The 16,949-nt window shown below is 50.4% G+C and overlaps 1 long non-coding RNA gene across 2 annotated transcripts; it reads right to left on the bottom strand.

Moving 5' to 3' along the window:
* Positions 1-10,864: 10,864 nt before the first annotated feature.
* LOC143169729 (uncharacterized) lies at positions 10,865-15,048 on the bottom strand. Of its 2 annotated transcripts, none has more exons than XR_012996926.1 (4): positions 14,988-15,048; positions 14,152-14,480; positions 13,915-14,036; positions 10,865-10,985 (listed from the first exon to the last, which is right to left on the bottom strand). It is a non-coding gene; the product is annotated as an uncharacterized LOC143169729 (long non-coding RNA). The 2 variants fall into 2 exon arrangements; XR_012996925.1 differs by having other exon boundaries at positions 14,148-14,480.
* Between the last annotated feature and the right edge of the window lie 1,901 nt (positions 15,049-16,949).

The raw sequence follows: 16,949 nt of genomic DNA on the forward strand, positions 1-16,949 counted from the left end.
TGGAGGTGCACCAAACAGGTGAGAGGACAGAAAGAGCGACTGGGGTAACAGATGCGGACTCAGGAAGGGTTCTGAGGGGAAAAGAGGGGTGCAAAGTGCCCTCCAGAGCTAGAACAGGGCTCCGGGGCATAGGGGATGTCTCATGAGAGCTCAGCAACAGGGAGCGGAGGAGTCCCGAGGGGGCCCGAGAGACCAGAGAAGCCTTACAGATAACAATGAGGAACTCTGAAGGGATTTCAACAAAGTACAGATGTCGTCAGGGGGCTGGGGGCTGAATGAAGGCATCCTAAATGGCAAAGAGTAAGACAAGAGCGCTCTGAAGTGGAAAAAAAACCCCAACAAAACCAAGAAAACCCACAAAAGGAGCTAAAGTGCTACAAGAGTGCTGTTGAGTACAAGAAAGGACTCAGAAGACATGGTTAGAGAGAGTAGAGGAATTAGGAGGGGGCAGGACAAGAAAAGAAGGCTCAGAGACACAGCGAGGGCCTTGGAGTCTCGGGAGGGCATCTAGGCAAACTACAGACACCCTCGATGGCAGAGAGGAAGATAAAGCAGTGCTGCGTAGCAAAGAAAGGTGGGAGGCTCTCACAGAACAAGAGAGATGGAAAGGGAGATGAAGTGCTACAAGATGCTGTGGAGAACGAGGAAGGTCTCAGGAGGCGTCGTGACTGTGAGGAGAGGGGTGCTGATGGACAAAGAAGGCTTGGGGACGACACGGAGGAACTCGGGGGATCATCTGAGTGGAGTACAGATGGTCTCGGGTGGGCGGGGACTGAACACAGGAATCCTAGATAGCGCAGAGAAACAAATGAGTGCTCTACGGCTCAAAGCTGGCCTCACCTAAAGTGCTACAAGATGGATGTGGAGCACAAGGAAGGTCTCAGGAGGTGTCGTGACTGTGAGGAGAGGGGTGCTGACGGACAAAGAAGGCTTGGGGACGACACGGAGGAACTGGGGGGATCATCTGAGTGGAGTACAGATGGTCTCAGGTGGGCAGAGACTGAACACAGGAATCCTAGATAGCGCAGAGAAACAAATGAGTGCTCTACGGCTCAAAGCTGGCCTCACCTAAAGTGCTACAAGATGGATGTGGAGCACAAGGAAGGTCTCAGGAGGCACCGTGACTAGGAGAAAGTGTCCCGAGGGAGCCAGAGAGACAGAAAAAGGACCGGGGACACGACGATTAAATCCAGAGGGGATCTGAACTGAGAAAACATGTCATCAGAGGGCTGGGGAACAAACAGAGGCACGGCTAGAGGGAAGAGAGGACCGAATAACTGGGCTGAGACACAGATATAGACTCAAAAAGTCTTCTGAGGGAACGAGAGGGGTGCGAGGTCCGCTACAAAGCTAGAAGTGTGCTAAGGGCAATGTCAAAGGCATCGCGACACCATTAGAGGCAACATGAATGTGCCAGAGAGACCAAAGAAGGCTCAGGGACACAAGGAGGAAGTCTGGAGGGGATCTGAACAGAGTACAGATGTCCTCAGGAGGCTGGGGACCAAATGGAGGCACCCTAGCTGGCAGACAGGACGATAAGAGCGCTCTGAGGCACAAACCAACCTGAGGACAGGGTTCGGAGGTAACGAGAGAAGATCAAAGTCTGCTACAGAGCTAAAACAGGGCTGCGGGACACAAAGAAGGTCTCGGAAGGCACGGTGACTGGGAGCAGAGGGGTCACGAAAGCCTCAGAGGGATAAGAGAGAGAGAAAGGGAAGTAAAGTGCTACCAAAATGCTGTGGAGCACAAGGAAGGTCTCAGGCGGCATCCCAGATTGCACAGAGCAGAAAAAGCATGCTCTTTTTTTGGGAACAGAGATCTTAGGAGAGGTGCGATTGCAACAAAATAAGTCCAAAGGGGGCTTACGGAGCTAAAAGTGTGCTGTGGGGAACACCCGAGACCTCAGGAGGCATCATGACAGTAGCAGAGGGGTTCTGAGAGAGACAGAGGAAAAGAAGGCTTGAGGACACGATGAAGAAGTCTAGAGGGGATTTGAATGGACTACAGATGTCCTCAAGGGACCGGGGACTGAAGGTATCCTAGCTAGCATAGAGGACAACATGAGCATTCTGGAGATGAAAGATGGCATTAGGAAAGGCTCCCTTCTCAGGGAGCGAGAAGGCTGCAAAGTGTGCAACGGAGCCAAAAGAGGGCTGTGGGGCAGGAGGATGGCCTCGGAAGGCAAGATGACAGGAGAAGGGTGCTGAGAGTGAAAGAGACAGACTGCTGCTCTGGGACACAATGCAAAACTCAAGAAGTTGTGCCCCCAATGAGACGTACAGATGCCCTCAGGGGTTGAGCGACCGAATGGAGACATCCTAGATGGCAGCGAGTAAGGCAAGAGAGCTCTGGGGCACAGAGAAAGCCTGAGGAAGGGTTCTGTCTGAATAAGAGAGACGCAAAGAGGGCTATAGAGCTCAAAGGGTGCCGTGGGGCACGAGGACAGTCTCAGGAGGCGTCGTGACAGGAAGCTGTCACCTGAGAGGGCTCCGGGGGTGGGGGGGGGTGGGGGTAATGCGGCCATAGAGACAAACAAAGGATTGCTGCTGCAATGAGGTATTTGGGAGGGGATTTGAACAGAGTACAGATGGCCTCAGGGGACCGGATGAGGCATCCGACATGGCGGAAGGAAGGTAAGAGTGCTCTGGGGCAAAATGAAAGCCTGAGGAAGAGTTGTCTCTGAATAAGAAAGATACAAATCCTGCTGCAGAACTAAAGGATGGCCATGGAACACAAGGACGCTCGCAGGAAGCATCGTGACAGAAATAGAGGGGTGCTGAGGGGGCGGCGGGAGAGATAGAAGGCGGCTCGAGGGCACAAAGGTACTCGGGGGGAGGGAGGGATTTGAACAGAGTATAGACGTTGCGAAGAAGACGCTGACCCATTGGAGGCGAGCGAGATGGAGGCGAGGACAAAAAGACCGCTCTGAGGAAAAGGAGTGACCCGAGGAGATGTTCTGACAAACCAAGAGGGGTACAAATTACGCTCCAGAGATAAAAGCGTGCCGAGGAGACCCTCTAAAGCCTCAGGATGAACCAAGAGAAGAGGGAAAAAAAAAACCCAAACCACAAAGAAAATTTAAAAAGCGACACGGTATGTGACAAACAAGAAAGAATTAAAAAATAGGGATGGACAGCTGGATAAAAGTAGACGTAGAAAGAAAATTTAAAAAGCGAAAGGGCACAAGGCAGAGGAGAAAAAAAATTAAAAATAGGTACAGAAAACTAGACAAAAGTAGACATAGAAAAAAATAGGAGAACAAAGGCATTAAAGGAGGAAAAAATTAAAATATACGAACAACAAACTAAATAAATGGAGACATAGAAAGAAAATTGAAAAACTGAGAGAGTACCCAACAGACAAGAAAGAATTAAAAAACAGGGATGGGAACTAGATAAAAGCAGACGTAGGAAAAAAAAAATTAAAACCCGACAAGATTAAGGAAATAAAGGAAAAAATGAAAAAATAGGGACAACGAACTAAAACAGAGACATATAAAGTATATTTAAAACCCAACAGGGTACACGACGGACAAGAAAAAATTCAAAAACAGGGAGCTTGATAAAAGTAGACATAGAAAAAAAATTTAAAAGTGACGGCACTAAGGAAAGACAAGAAATGATTAAAAATAAAGGCAGTGAATGGGATAAAAGTAGATGAAGAAAGGGCATTTAAACAAAGGATTAAGAAAATAAAGGAAAAAACCTGAAAACTAAGGACGACAAACTAAAATGCAGACATAGAAAGAAAATTTAACAAGCAAAGGTGTAAAGGACAAAGAATAAAATTAAAATACAGACAGTGAACTGGATAAAAGAAGATGTAGAAAATATCAAAAGCAACGGGTATTAGGGAAATAAAGGAAAAAATTAAAAAATAAGGACAGCGAACTAAAACAGAAAGTAAATTTTAAATGTGACGGGGATTAAGAGAGGAAACAAAAAATAGACAGAAAACTAAATAAAAATAGACGTTAAAATATTTTAAAAGCCAAGGGATTCAGAGATGAAGAGATTAAAAAATAGGGACAGCTAACTAGAATGGAGACGTAGAAAGAAAATTTTTTAGAAGGCGGCACTAAGGAAGGACAAGAAATAATTCAAAACTAGAGACATCAAAGGGGATAAAAGTAGACATAGAACGTTTTAAAAGCGACAAGGACTAGGAGAAGTAAAGAAAAAAAATTAAGAATAGCGACAACAAACTAAATAAATGGAGACATACAAAGTAAATTTTTAAAGCGACGGGGTACACAACAGGCAGGAAACAAATCAAAGATAGGGATAGGGAGCTTGACAAAAGTAGGCATAGAAGGAAAATATAAAAAGGGATGAGGTACGGGACAGATGGGAAAGAACTAAAAATAGAGACAGCAAACTAGATGAAAGTAGACATAGAAGCAACATTTTAAAAGCCAAGGGATTAAGAGAGGAAACAATTAAACAATATCGGTAGCAAATGAAAACACAGCCATAGAAAGAAAATTTTAAAAGTGAGAGCGCTAAGGCAAGACAAGAAATAGTGAAGAAATAAAAACAGCAAACGGGAGAAAGGGAGCGGGAGAGATAGATTAAGGAAGTAAGGAAAAAATTTAAAGATAGCGACAGCAAACTAAAACGGAGACGTAGAAAGAAACTCTAAAAAGCGACGGCGCTAAGGAAAGAAGAGAAATAATTAAAAGAAAAGAGAGAGAATTAAAGACAGCCAGCAGGGTAAAGGTAAAAAATATAAAAAAGCAATGGGGATTAGGGAAATAAATGGAAAACATTGAAAATAGGGACAGCGAACTAAAACAGAGATGTAGAAATAAAATTCAAAAAGCGAGGGCGCTAAAGAAAGACAAGAGAGAATTAAAAAACAAAGACAGTGAATAGAATAAAAGTAGACAGAAAATTTTAGAAGCAAATAGGATTAAGGAATTAAGGAAAAAATTAAAAAGTAGCGATGGCAAACTAAAATGGAGTCATAGAAAAAATGTAAAAAGCGACAGCGCTAAGGAAAGACAAGAAATAATTTTAAGAAAACAGCAAAGGGAAAAAAAGCAGGCATAGAAAGAACACTTAAAAAGCAATAGGCATTAGGGAAATAAAGGAAAAAATATGAAATAGGGACAGCAAACTAAAACGGAGACATAGAAAGAAAATTTTAAAAGGACTGCACTAAGGAAAGACAATAAATAATTAAAAATTAAAGACATTGAATGGAATAAAAGCAGATGGAAAAATTTAAAAGTAACAGGGTTTAAGGAAATAAGGAAAAAATTAAAAAGTAGTGACAGTGAACAAAAATGGAGACGTAGAAAGAAAATTTAAAAAGCAAAGGGATTAAGAACAGAGAGGAAAAACATAAAATACAGGGCCAGCAAACTAAATAAATGAAGACACGGAAACAGAACTTAAAAAGTGATGAAGTAGAGGACAGGCAGGAAGAAATAAACAACACAGAGAGGGAACTGGATAAATGGAGACATAGGGAGAAAATTGAGAAAGCAACAGGGTACTGGTCACAAGGGTAAGAAGTGAAATATCAGGAGAGGGAGCTGGATGGACAGCCACAGGGAAAGGACACGGGAAGAGTGATGGATGCACAGCAGAGGGAGTCACTGAAAGCAGAGACAGGCGGCTGGGTAGAGGGAGACCTGGAAATGCAATTTTCACAAGCAATGGGGAAGAAGGCAGTGTGGGAAGAATGAAATCATAGTGGGTGGGGAGCCAGAAAGGGAGAGGCATAGAAAGGAAACTTAGAAGGCGACAGTGTACAGGGCAGTGCTAGCAGAAGAGCAAAAAGCTTTGGGGAACCGGACAGCCCAAAAGGGAGATGGAGGCAGGGACAGGCAAGAAGGCAGGCAGAGATCCGGAGAAGCATGGCAGGGATGGGCCGGGACATGACACACGCGAGGGGATGCGTGACTCACCACAGCTTCTGGCGCTGGCAGGAGACCTACATGGCCCTGAGGCTTCTCTCTCTGCCTCTGCCCCTTCCTCCTCCGCAGTGCTGGCTGCCTGACCCTCCTCCACCCAGGAGGACGCGGCGGGTCCCTCGACGCTCCTCTCCCACGAGGCTTCCCAGCTGCATGGTGGCTCACACATGCGGCCAATGGAGGCACCGAGCTCCCGGCACCATGTGCTGGAGGTGTGCTCCGTCGAGGACGGCTGGGAGGGATCCTTCCTCGCTGTGGGAACCGGCTGTTCCTTGCTGGAGGCAGCTGCCTGTGGAAGCCCTTCGGTTTCACTCCTCAGCCAGCTCTTCAGATAGAGCCCCTTGACACAGCAGGGCCAGCCCCATCCTCAGCCTCTTGGGCTGCACCTGGGGCTGCCCTGGCCCATCCCCACCTGCAGCCTTTTTAAACCCTTGGTCCAGTCCCATCCTCCCCTCACGGGTCCCACCTGGGCTGCCCCAGCCCACAGCTGGAGCCCATTGGGAACAGGGGGCCATCACCCCAGCCCCACGGCACATCACCCCCTCCCCTGCACCTGTCCACAGGAACGAGTTCTGCACCCAGGGGCTGCAAATACATCCAGGGGTGGCAGAAAAGTTTATTCATTAATGCACGTAAGAAATCCTGGCTGTGAATTGGCTACAAGGCTCAGTGCCCAAATGCAGCAGGACAGAGGGAGACAAGGGAAGAGAAAAGCAGGAGGAAGGACAGAGGGACATAGAGAAGAGGTGCGGGACAGGAAGCCAGAAAATGGGATGCTGTGAATAAGAGAGGGATGGGGAGCAGGAAAACGGTGTAGAGAGAGGAGAACAGAGAGATTGCGGGGGAAACACAGGGAGAGAGAGATGGAGGAATAAATGAGAGACGGGGAGCGGGAGAGAGAGGCGTAAGGGACCAGCAGGACAAGAAGATACAGACAAGACAAGAGATGGGGAAAAATTCTAAAGCGACAGGGGAAAAGAAACATTGGCAAGAAGTAAAAATTAGAAACAGGGAGCCGGATAGAGGTAGATGTAGAAAGAAAATTTTGAAAAGCGACAGGGTACAAGAAACATAGGCAGGAACTAACAAATAGGGACAGGGAGATAGAAAGAGGGAGATGTAGAACGAAAATGTATAAAGTGACGGGGTACAGGACAGAGAGGGAAGAATAAATAACCATAGACAAGGAGATGGATAGAGGGAGACGTAGAAAGAAAATTTTGAAAGCGACAGGGTACAAGCATCTTATACAAGAATTAAAAGATAGGTACGTGGAGCTGCATAGAGGGAGACGTAGGAAGAAAATTTGAAAAGCGACAGGGTACAAGAAACACCGGCAAGAAATTAAAATTAGGTCAGGGAGACAGAGAGAGGGAAAGGTAGTAAGAAACTTTAAAAAGCGACTGGGTTCAAGAAACACATGCAAGAATTAAAAAAAGAGGGATGGAGAGGTAGAAAGAAAGCTTCAAAAGCAATGGGGTACAAGAAACACAGGCAAGAATAAAAAAAAAAATAGGGACAGGGAGCTTGATGGAAGGAAACTGTGGTGGGTTGACCCTGGCTGGCAGCCCGGTACCCGCCAAGCAGCTCTATCACTCCCCCTCCTCAACGAGACCGGGGGGAGAAAACACAACAAAAAAACTTGTGGTTCAAGATAAGGACAAAGACATCACTCACCAATTCCTGCTCCTGTTAATTTATTGTCATTCAAAATCAGAGTAGAATAATGAGAAATAAGAAAAAAAAAATCTAAAAACCACCTTCCCCCCCGCCCCTCTCTTTTTTTCCTGGGCTCATCTTCACTCCTGACTTCTCCACCTCCTCCTCCCGAGTAGCACAGGGAGCAGGGATTGCGGTCATTTCATCATGTGTTGTCTCTGCTGCTCCTTCCTCCTCACGCTCTTCTGCTCCAGTGTGGACTCCTCTCCATGGGGCCACAGGTGCTGCCAGAAAACCTGCTCCAGTGCAGGCCATCCATAGGTTCTCAGCTTCCTTCAGGCGCATCCACCTGCTCCGGCATGGGGTCCTGCATGGGCTGCAGGTGCATGTCTGCTCCACCGTGGACCTCCGTGGGCTGCAGGGGGACAACCTGCGTCACCACGGTCTTTGCTGCGGGCTGCAGGGGAAGCTCTGCTCCAGCGCCTGGAGCACCTCCTCCCCCTCCCCCTCCTTCTTCACTGGCCTTGGTCTCTGCAGGGCTGTTTCACACTCACATTTTCTCTATCACAGCTTCTGCACAGCATTTTTTACCCCTTCTTAAATGTCCATCACAGAGGTGCTACCAGTGTTGCTGATGGGCTCAGCTCTGACCAGCTGCAGCTGGAACTGGCTGGTCCTGACATGGGGGCAACTCCTGGTGTCTTCTCACAGAACCCACCCCTGCAGCCCCTGCCCCCCCACCCCAGCTAACAAAACCTTGCCATGTAAACCCAATACAACAGCGACCGGCTGCAGCGCAGAGAGGGGGGATTGAAAAATAGGGAAAGGGAGCCACAGAGAGAGAGGCAGAGGGGAAAAAATAGCGATGGGCGACAGGCCAGAGAGGAGGAAGGGACAGGGAACCAAACTGAGAGAGAGAAAAACAAAGAATAGTGATGGGCCACAGGGCAGAGGGGAGGAATTAAAAAAGGGGACAGTGAGGTAGTGTCATGGTTTAACCTCAGTCAGCCTCAGAGCACCACACAGCCGCTCGCTCAGTCCACCCCCACGGTGGGATGGGGGAGAGAATCGGAAGAGTAAAAGTGAGAAAACTCGTGGGTTGAGATAAAAACAGTTTAATAATGGAAATAAAATAATAATAGTAATAATCATAATAAGAATATACAAAGCAAGTGATGCACAATGCAATTGCTCACCACCCGCCGACCGATGCCCAGCCAGTCCCTGAGCAGTGACCCCTCCGGCCAGCTTTCTCCCAGTTTATATACTGAGCATGACATCACATGATATGGAATATCCCTTTGGCCAGTTTGGGTCAGCTGTCCTGGCTGTGCCCCCTCCCAGCTTCTTGTGCACCTCCAGCCTTCTCAGTCGGTAGAGCGTGGGAAGCTGAAAAGTCCTTGACTAGCGTAAGCACTACTTAGCAACAACTAAAACATCGGTGTGTTATCAACATTATTCTCATACTAAATCCACAGCACTAAAACACAGCAGTATACCAGCTACTAGGAAGAAAATTAACTCTATCCCAGCCAAAACCAGGACAGGTGGACAGAGATAAACTGAGACATACCAAAAAACCTCGACAAGCTGAAGGGAAGAGACAGAGGAATTAAAGAATAGGGACAGGGAGAGAAGGATAAAGACAAAAATGGGCTATGGGACAGAGAGGGAAGAAATTAAAACACAGGGACAAGGACCTGGAAAGAAAGAATCTAAGAAAGAAGACATATCTCTAGAATACAGGGCAGACAGAGAGGGATTTAAAAATAGGGACATGGAGCCAGATGGAGGGGCGGGGGGAACTGTGAAGGGTTAAAGGGCAGACAGAGAGGAATTAAAAAAAATTAGGATAGGAAGACACATAGATGGAGAAAGACAAAAATAGCGATGGGCTGCAGGACAGAGAGGATGAAAGAAAAGAGGGACAGGGAACAGGACAGAAGTGCAGAGAGACAAAGGAAACAGAGAGGTAGTACAACAGAGACAGAGGGGGACTTGGAGAATAAGAAAGGGAAAGGTGCAGGGAAACAAAAAAATGACAGAAGTGAAAGAGGAGTGGGGGCAGAGAGGGACTGGGATGCAGAAGAGGGACAACACGTCCCCAAGGGGTCCAGGACTCTACACAGCTCCCGCTCTTGGAGCTGCGGGAAGAATTTGACAGTTCGGACATGTCCTTCTCTGTGTCCCCCTCTCTCCCTCCTCTGTAGCTCTGGTCACTTGACTGTCCTCCACCTAAGAGAATAGATGGATGTCTTACAGCTCTTACAATATGAGGCTTCCCAGATATGCAGCCTCACATGCGCACACACTACTTGGCCATACTGTGCTTTTGGTTACGCATACAGACCCTGCAGAGCACATCGGTGATCGGATCTACTGAGGACTACACCAAGAGGGAACCTTCCTCACCCAGAGAGGCAGGCTTTCTCTTGCCTGCAGCAGGAGGCAGCTGCCGGCTGGATGGCCTTTGATTTCTTCTTCTTTACCTTTCTCTGGCCTCTCCAGCTTCAGCCGTGGCAGCTCCTGTCCACAGCCAGGAAGTGCTCCGCCTGTCCCTTTCCGCCCATGCCGCTAGGAGAATGAGGCCAAAGGCAACCCACACAAACCTGAGCCAGCGGCAGTCAACAGCATCCCCAGAGAGGAACCGACAACTGACTCCTCAGTGCTGCCTCTGGGAGAGGGAAAGAACAAGCAGTTGTTACCCACAGTGCTGACTGCAGCTCTCCTCAGGCAGGAACCCCTCCTTCTGCAGGAGCTGCTGGAGACAGGGTTTGGGGGCAGCCTGTGGCTATGGGACAGGCTTCAGGGGAGGTGCTGGAGCTGGGGAGGGGAGCTGCGTAGGGTGAGCTGGGCTGGAAGAGTTTTGTTGAGTTGGGGAGGCACCCACTGCCTTTTCCAGGGGGTGGGAAGGCCTCCAAGTACCCAGAGGGGTGGGGGCAGCCATCTCCTGCCCCTCTTCCCGCTTCCTCACCACCAGCTCTCAGAAAATTCCCAGGAGCTGCCCTCATGGGGCCTGACTCCAACTGACCACAAACCTGTCAGTTGGAAACATCCTTGCAGCTCGTCAGCATTCTCAGACAGGCATGCCCCAGCAGCACCATCTCCTGGGGCTGCAGCCCTTTTACACAGAGGGGCCATCACCATCAGCCTCATAGGCCCCACCTGGGGCTCCTCCAGCCCCAGCCCACAGCTGCAGCCACAGCCCCTGACACCCACTGCGTAACCTGCTCCCCTGGACTCTGACAGCCACTCACCAAGTACAAAGGACTACAAACACAGCCATGAGTGCAAAGGAGACAGCAAGTGTTTATTCGTTAATGTGTGTAAGTCCCAGGAGTGAGTCTACTCCAGGGCTCGGTGCCTGTACACTCACCCTTCCCCTGGGACAACTCAGCAGTCGTTCCTGGAGCAGCAGGTACAGAGAACGAAAATACAGCGATGGGGAGCAGGACAGAGGAACAGAAAGAGAAAAATAAAATGAGGGAGAAGGACTGAGGAGCAGAGAAAGAAAGGTACAGGGAAAAGGACAGCGAGATGGAAAAATCAATAAAAAAAGAGGTGAGGAGCCCTGCAGCGACATGGTGGAAGAAAAACAGGGTCAGGGAGCAGGACAGAAGGAAAGAGAGAGAAAATGATGAGCGAAGAGCAGAACAGACGGATCGAGAGAGAAATTGAATAAGAGGAACAAGGAAGGAGGGAGGGAGAGAAAAAGGCAGGGGACAAGCCAGAGGGATTGACGGGGGAGGGGAAGAGAGACACAGATCAGGACAAAGAGGTGGAGAAAGAAAAACCAGCACTGGGCTGCAGGATGAGAAAAAAGGCCAGGGAGCAGGACAGAGGGGAATCATGGGACAGCGAGCCGGGCAGGGGGATATAGCGAGAAATGATGGGGCAGGCAGTGGTATGGAGATATACGGACAAAAAGTTAGGGGGAGGATGGAGGACAGAGAGAATAAGAGAAAAGGGACAGGGAGCAGGGCAGAGATGGAGAAAGAAACATTTGAGACAGAGGGACAGGTAAGACAACAGATAATTGGAGAAAGAAAGGAAAGGGAACAGCACAGAGGGTCACAGAGAAAAAGAGAGGGATGGCAGAAAAAAAAAAGAAGACAAGGGAAGAGGACTGAGGAGCAGAAAGAGGTACAGGGAAAAGGACAGAGCTGGAGAAAACAAAGACAGACTAGAGGCAGAGCAAAGGGAAAGATTGACAAGGACAGGGAGCAGGACAAAGGGATGGAGGAGGAAAAAAAAAAAACCAGTGATGGGCAGTGAATAGGACGGAGGAAGAGAGAGAAAAAGAGCAAGAGCAGGAAGAGAAGGAGAATGACAGAAGGATGTAGAGAGAAAGACCAGGACATGCAAAAGGGGGGGGTGGGGGGACACACATCAGAAGGGTAGAAAGACAAAGAGAGGGACGGGGAGCAAGACAGTGTGGGAGGGAGGGAGGGAGTGGGATGCAAGGATACAGAAAAACAGAGGTACAGGGAAGAGGAAAGAATGACAGAGAGAGAAAGGGGAGGATGGGGAGCAGGAGAGAGAGACAGAGAACAGAAAATGCGATGGACAGAAGAACAGAAATAGAGAGAATTTAAAAAATACTTCTGGGGAGCAGGACAGAGGGATAGAGCAAGAGGAAAAAATCAACAGGGAGAAGGACAGGTAACACACAGCAGGACACACACAGGGAGTGAGAGGGAGGGGACACAGAGCAGGACAGAGGGATGAAGAGAGAAAAAAAAAAATAGGGACAGGAAGAAAAGCAGAGTAACCAAGAGGGGAAAAAGAACCAGAAAGGGAACTGGACAGAGATGAGCAGCAGGACAGAGACATGGAGGAAGAAAAAACAGGGACAAGGACAGGGACAGAGAGATAGAAAGGCAAAGAGAGGGACAGGGACCAGGACAGTGGGATATAAACAGGGAAGGACAGGGAGCGTGGGACACAAGATTGCAGAGAGAGGTACAGGGAAGTGGAAAGAATGACAGAGGGGAAAAAGAGAGGGGCGGGGAGCAGGTCAGAGAGCTGGAGAAAGAAAAAGTCCTGCTGGGGAGCAGGACAGGAGGACAGAGCCGAAAGAGATGATGCAGACAGCAAAAACAATGATAGGCAACAGGACAGAGGGATTGACAGAGAAGTAAGGGACAGGGAGCAGGACAGAGGAATGGGAGGAAAAAATACTGACGAGCAACAGGACAAAGGGATGCAGGTGAAAAGAAGGAGGGAAACGGAAGGAGGGAGGGAGAGAGAGAAAGATGGGGATAGAGTGCGGGACACGGAGAGAAAAAAAGCAGGACAAGGAACGGGACAGAGGGAACGGGGATGGGGGAGGAGGGGAGGACAGATGCAGATTAAAACAAAGAGATGGAGAAGGAAAAAAAAAACCCAATGACAGGCTGCTGGACAGAGACGGAGGAGGAAAAAGCAGGGCCAGAGTAGGGAAGAGAGAAAGGAAAAAAGGGACAGCTGACTGGATGGGGGGATATAACTAGAAACAATTGGACAGGCAGTGGGACAGAGCGATAAAGGCAGAATAACCAGGGAGAGGAAGGAGGACAGATGGACAGCGAGAGGAAAAAAGGGACAGGGAGCAGGACCGAGAGATGGAGGAAGAAGCATTAGGGGCAGAGGGATAGAGAGAGGGAAATACAGGTTGGAGGAAGGACAGAGAGAGAAAGGGAGTGGCAGAACTCAGACAGAGAGCAAGAGAAAGAAAAAAGAGTGACAAGCAGCAGGCCAGAGGCAGGGGGACCGGGGGAAGGAAGGACAGGAGGAAGGAGAGAGGGATACAGAAAACAAGTGAGGGACAGGGAGCAAGACAAGGTGATACAGAGAGAGAAAAAAAGGGAGAGTGGGGCAGGACAAAGTGAAAGACAGGCAAAAATAAGAGACAGGGAGCAGGACAGAGATGGAGTGAGACAAAACAGCAACACGGAGCAGGACAGAGTGACAGAGAACCAAAAAAATGAAGAGGGAACAAGACAGAGAAACAAGGGGAAAGGCAAGGAGGACAGGGAAGCCGACAGAGATGTGGGGGTGGGATAGGGAGCAGGACAGAGAGATGGAGCAAGAAAGGAAAAAAGGACAGGAGGCAGAACAAAGGGAAAGCAAGACAAGGACAGGGAGCAGGACAAAGAGATGGAAAAAGAAAAAACAGCGATGGGCTACAGGACAGAGGCAGAGGATGAAATGAAAAAAAAGGAGGGAGAGGGAGCAGGACAGAAGAATAGAGAGAAGAGGAGAGGTACGGGGAAGCAAAAAAAAAAAAAAAAAAATCACAACAGTGTGGGAAAGAGGTGGGGCCAACGGCGGGGCAGGGAGGGCCTGGGACTCACTACAGCTCTCGCCCTCAGTGCTGCCAGGAGAATTTTCCAGTTCAGATGTTTCCTTCTCCTCTCCTCTCCTCTCCTCTCCTCCCCTCCTCTTCTGTAACTCCAGTTGCTTGGCTGTCCTCCACCTAAGAGGATACGTGGGTGTCTTACAGCTCTTACAAGATGAGGCTTCCGAGACAGGTAGCCTCGCTTGCTTGCGCACTACGCGGCTGTACCATGCTGCTGGTGACACATACAGACCCCGCGGTGCACGTTGGCGGCATGATGTGCTGCAGACTGCGAAGAAGGATCCTTCCTCACCCAGAGAGGCAGGCTTTCTCTTGCCTGCAGCAGGAGGCAGCTGTTGGCCAGATGGCCTTTGATTTCTTCTTCTTTACCTTTCTCTGGCCTCTCCAGCTTCGGCTGCAGCAGCTCCTGTCCGCAGCCAGTAAGTGCTCCACCTGTTCCTTTTCGCCCCCACGCCGCGAGGAGAGCAAGGCTGGGCAGAGACAGCACATGCAAGCCTGAGCCAGCTGCAGTCAACAGCATCCCCAGGAGAGGAATGGACAACCATGTCCTCAGTGCGGCCTCTGGGAGAGGGAAAGAAGAAGCAGCCACTGTTATTACCGTACATCGTCCCTGGCCAGACCCCCTGCTTCTGCAGGGGCTTCTGGAGATGCCGCTTTTTCCCCGCACTGCTGCTAACTGCACCCATGTTAAGGGAAAATCATGCACATTCGAGCGCCAGCTTGCGGCCTTCGCTACAGGGCTTGGGGGCAGCCTGGGGTTACGGGACAGACTTCAGCGGAGGTGCTGGAGCTAGGGGCAGCTGCACAGGGCGAGCGGGACCGGGGGAGGCTCAGGGAGAGCTCTGGTGAGTTGGGGAGGTGCCCTGCGCCTGGGGGGGTTTCCACCTCCTTCCCTCTATTAGCTCTCGGGTAAGTCCCTGGAGCTGCCCTGACCCGGCTCGCCTTCAGCAGACCGGGAGCCTGCCGCAGCGGGCGATTTGAAGCTTCCCGTCCCGCCACCCTCGGGCAGCCATCGGGCAGGAGACACCCCCGCACGCGCCGAAGGGGCTGGCTCGCTCGCTCGCTCACCTCACCAGCGGCCAGCGTGCCGCCATGCTGCTCACGGGCACCGCGCATGCGCGGGACGCCGACGGCGCGCCGGAGGCGTCAGAGCCGGCGCGCGTCGGCAACGAGGCGGCAGCAGCGGAGGAGGCGGTGGCGCTGCTGCGCACCTATGCGGTGCCAGCGCTGCAGTCCCGCGCTTCGGCCACCAGGCGGCAGCAGCAGCGAGCACCCGCCGGGCGCTGCGTGCTCGGGGGCGGTACCGGCGCCGCAGTCCCGCGCTTTGCGCGCCGAGCGCCCACCGACACGGCGCACGTGATGCGGCAGCGGCGTTTCCTTAACGGGAGGCAGCAACGAGCGCGGCGGCATCACCTCGCAGGCACCGCGGCGTCGCATCGCCGTTACCGGCGGACGGCAGCGTGGAGCACGGGGGCGCTACCGCGCATGCGCTTTTCCCGAGCTGCAGTACCGGCTTTCGGTGGCCGGGCGTTAGCCGGGTGAGGAACGACTGACGCCTCAGCTCAGTTTGCACCATTCGAAGATGGTAACGACTTACTGGGGGTACAGGGCTAAAATTCCTCTGCCCTTTTCCCACTCTCGGCCAAGGCAGTAATATTCGTTGCCTCTGTACCAAAAAGCAGCCAAGTGGCTCGGGCATGTCAGTGCTTTGCATTTGGCTGCTTTAAGAGTCTGGCGGTTGTTTCTGTCCGTGCCCCCCACCCCATTATGCAGCACAGAGAACCTGCAGAACCGGGTTTTTTATCCCCCGGAGTAAGCCCCAGGGATTGCTGTATGGGTCCGCATGTGGCATCAGCATTGTGGGAGTGATGGCAGTGAGTCAACAGATGCCGGGGAGAGATTTAAAAAAAATAAGGGAACGCAGATAACATCCTGAAGGCAGGAGAAAAGAGGCCTGAAAGCTGCTTTGTGTGAGAGGGGCAGCTCTCTTTAGCAGGAAGCAGCACATCCCAGCAGATCAGATGCAGGTGGCTGATCTGCAAGTGAGCGATATGCTGGTGATCCTTGGGCTTTGTTGTGTTGTTTGCACCTTTCCTCACCTCTGCGCTCTCGGTGCTCTGCTCTCCTAACCCTGCATACACACAAGGCTTCCTGTGCACGGCTTGTCACTCAGATAAGAGACACTGCAGGATGTTACTTACCACCCTGCCCTCCAGCGTGCAAAGTAATTAGACAATGAAGCAGGGAAAGCAAAGAGGCATGTCAGTATATTAGATGTCCTCAGCAGATGACTGCAGAGCCCTGGAGGTTCCACCTTTGCTCTGTACAGGAACATAGCTCTGCACTCCTTGCCGCTCCTACCAGCAAGCATCACAGTTGCACTTTGCTGCCTGCAACACACAATACTTGGTAGGCTGGATGGGCTGTTCTGCCAATGTGTCAGGTGAGCAGCTCAGTTCCTTTGGCTGCCTAATTTGCCTCATTAAAACAATCACTTCAGCACTTGTTTTCTTTAATTCAGACCCCTCTAAATATCTCCTGGCCTGGAAGCCATTCTCAGCTAGCAACACAGCTCAAGTACAGTCCTGGTAGAAATCTAGCTGTCCTCTTGCTTTGATGTCAAAAAGCTTTTGTAACTTGAACCCCTGATTGTTTTGGCATCAAGACTGCAAGGCAAGAAATACGCCTCTACTTGAACAAGCAAGACACCTGCCAAATAGCTGTGCGCAGTGATACGTGGCTGCCAGTGACTGACACCTTTTTCTGCTAAAACCAGAGCGCGGTTCCCTTGTGAAGAGCCATTGGCGGTGCAGAAAGTACCTCAGCTTTCCCTGCACCAGGTCCCCAGAGAACAGTGTCTTAGTTCAACTGGAGTGTGCGGCAGCCTGTTGTCATTCCGGCCCCTTGCCCTTGAGAAAGTGGCCACCTGTAGTAGTGGCAGAACCGCTGCTGCCCAAAGGGGAAAGGAATGACTTGGTGTAAAGCTCTCCAGGCTGCCTGCGTCCCGTGCAGGGTCGATGACCTCGGCAG

Source organism: Aptenodytes patagonicus, chromosome 21 (assembly GCF_965638725.1).
Source record: "Aptenodytes patagonicus chromosome 21, bAptPat1.pri.cur, whole genome shotgun sequence".
Classification (NCBI taxonomy): domain Eukaryota; kingdom Metazoa; phylum Chordata; class Aves; order Sphenisciformes; family Spheniscidae; genus Aptenodytes; species Aptenodytes patagonicus.